We start from the raw sequence: 3,367 nt of genomic DNA, 5'->3' as shown, positions 1-3,367 counted from the left end.
ACCTCTCTTTTTTCATTAGATAATTTATTTTTAACTTTAATATATTCATTAGGAAGGTTTATGAATAATTGAATATTTGTGCCTAATATTATTTATTTTTTGTGGAATATTATGAGAATATTGGGCAGATTATGAAGAGTTGGAGGAGGAGATAATTTAAGGACTTGTTCGCTACTACTAGAGGATCAATAATAAATAATAATTCAACAATATATTATGGAATTATGGCACAAATTGTGGAACTCCAATGATCAAGTAAATATAGGAGTGTGTTCCACTAATCAAGGGAGCAGATCCACCAATCAAGGGAGAAGATCCACTAATTAAGGGATTTTGGTGGGGAAATATTCCTCCATTCATGGGAATTATTCTTAATTATTTTTTATAAGTACCAACTTCAAAATTTCTCTAGGGAATGATTGAGAGAATCTAGGAATGTGTTCCCTACCATTTAATGCAAATTCCTAGTATTGGGGACTAGATCCACTAATCAAGGGATTTTGGTGGGGAAAACTTCTTCCATTCATGGGGAATGATTCCTAATAATTTTGTATAAGTACCAAGTCAAACATGCCTCTAGGGTATATTTTCATTAGTGTTATTGTGGAGAGAGCTTGTATTTTCATAGCTCCATTGTATTTTCTTGGAAGGATGTAATTCTTTTGATGAAAATAATGTGTATTTGTGTCATGTTTAGCTTCTAAATATTGTTCTCCTCCATAGGGATCTAAGATTTTGTGGGCTTGGTCATCCCAGGAGCCTCACAACCCTTTTGTATCAGTTTATTTCATTCTTTTCATTGCTTATTCACATGCATCTCTAGTTTTTATTTCTTTCTATTTCTGCATTTAGTATTAATGATTTCTTGTTGTAGGATTGAGTTAAATGGTTCATGTAACTTCTTTTCTAGGATAAAAGTCATTATTTCATCCTTGGAAAATCTTTGGAAGCTCATAATAATCATTGAGTCTTGGATTAGTCTTCTTATTCCCAAATCTAAATTGCTAGACCTCCTTTTTAGCGAAGAACAATAAATTTCTGCTATTTTTTAGAGCATGATAACAAGCTTCAATTGACTTGATTCCACTTGGATTAGATCACAGAAAAATTATATTTCATAACAAAAATTACCCCATTTCATTTTCACTTGATTTGGTTAGGCATTTTTTAAGATTTACTAGCTCACTAGTTCTCGAATTTCTAGATTTTCGACTAGTAATGCTTTTTTTTTTTGCATGGGTTAACATAGATGTGTTTGAATGCTTCCACTTGGAATGGGGACCTAAGACATCTTAGTTAATAAAAAAAATTTCCCATCCAATTTGGATTTAATTTTATTGGTCATTAAACACTCACTAATTTCATCATTTCACAAGGAAACTTCTCTAAGCTTTTTGAGCAAATCCATCCATCTCCCAAGTTTGGTTTTGAGTTCTGAGTGATCATAGGAATTTTTCCACTCCATTCCACTCATCACTCACCTTTCCTAGGCCTCCCATCACCTCGAACACCTCAAATTTTTCTCTCAACTGTATCCTATAGGTTCACTGTAATTCGTACAGGATCATCATGTAGGTTTCTAGTAACTCCTCTAGGTTTTCTTGAAATCATGTGTTTTGAGGCTAAATTGAGAGAAACCTCTAGGAAGTCACCAAAAGGCTCCCAGGGGTCTCCCACACGATCCAACCATCTCCTAACCCTTCCATCCAACCTCCAACATCCTTAATTCAACCACCACATCACCAAAGGAAATTAGTTTGCATACTTGATTTTGGATGAAAAGACAAAAAGACAAAAACATATTTATTTCAGTCCCTTACTTAAACATTAGTGATTTTTTATGCTTCTTACTTCCATGCTTATATAGTAGCATTTGGTTCATGATAATTTGGCATTATTGCAAACAATATTTTCTTGGTAGCTAACTAGGAAATCGTGTGATTTAGGATTGAATTTCCATTTCTTTCCTTGTACTTTGTTTCTTGCAATAGGTTAAGGTTCCATTTTGAACATTTCATTTTCTCATATTAGTTTAGCATTTGACTTCATAACATGGATTCCATTACATCACGACAACAAGGAAGGACACATTGCATGCCACACATAGAGTGCTGATACCTCTTAAGTTTGTATGAACCCCGGGTAGATAATTAAAGTCGGTAGCCTTGGGAGTTGCAACAATATTGTTGCAATACCAAGGCTCATATCTTTTTGGCACTGTTTCTAGGGAGGTGTCAAAGTATGCATTGTTTTCTTCCTTAGTTGATTCATTTTTTCTAGTTTTGCAAAAACAAAAAAACTATTTTCATTAGGCCTATTTAATTTCAAAAGTAGAAAATTGCATTGCATTATAGTTTTTAGTCAATCATAAGAACAAAAACAAAAGTTTCTAACACCAAAACACCCCCCATTTGATCACATGGTCTAGTAAGAGCCATATCATCATTCACTTTTGCAGGTAGAAGAAGAAGATGGCGAAGAATGTAGAAGAAATTGATGGCGATGATGACAATGAGGAAGATCCTATCAAATTTCCCATTCAAGATATTGATGGAAGTGTGCACATGAAGAACATCCCTCCATATTTTCTTCCAAAATTTCAAGTTTTGAGGTCATAAGATCCGGAAACCTTTCTCTTTGAATTTGAGATTGTTTTTAGATCTTATGTTTACTTATTAAAAACTCAAAAATTGAGATTGTATCTGGAAACATTGGAGGATAGAGCTCTTAAATGGTTCATCAACTTAGGGACTAATTCAATAAGATCATGGAATGATATGCAAAGGACATTTCTTGAAAAATATAAAGATCATGATCTTAAGGAAGAAATGTTTAGATTGAATCAAAGAGAAGATGAGAGCCTTGAGGATATAATCAAGAGGTTCATGTGCAATGTTAAGAGGGGAAAACTACAACATTTAGGATCTGACACACTAAAAACACTCTTTCTTAGAACAATTAGGGATGAGTGGATTGATCTCCTTAATTTCATGAGTAGAGGTGATGTATATGAATTATCATTTGAGGAAAATTGTGAAACATGCAAACAGAGGAAAAGCAAGAGTAGGTAAATCAGCATCAAGATCGGTAAGTCAAGCTAAACATGGAAATTTGTTTGTTGATTTTAAAACAAAAATGCTTGGGAGTCTAACAAAACAAGTAGAAATTCTAAGAATGAAAGATGAAGGCAAAGAAAATGTTGATATTTGTGTTGCAAAATCACATGATGTTAAATGATTCTCCTCATTACCAAGGTTGAAGGAAGTTCCCCAAGAGGACAATGGAGAAAGTCAATTGCCAATGTAGCAATGTTATGTAGCTCCAAGAGGACCATGATAGCCTATTCAGCCTGATATGATCCAAGATC

This window comes from Pinus tabuliformis, chromosome X, assembly GCF_031772625.1.
Source record: "Pinus tabuliformis cultivar Carrire ecotype Pingquan chromosome X, CPIR1, whole genome shotgun sequence".
NCBI lineage: Eukaryota > Viridiplantae > Streptophyta > Pinopsida > Pinales > Pinaceae > Pinus > Pinus tabuliformis.
The sequence above is the reverse complement of the archived record's forward strand: the minus strand, read 5'-3'. Positions refer to the sequence as shown.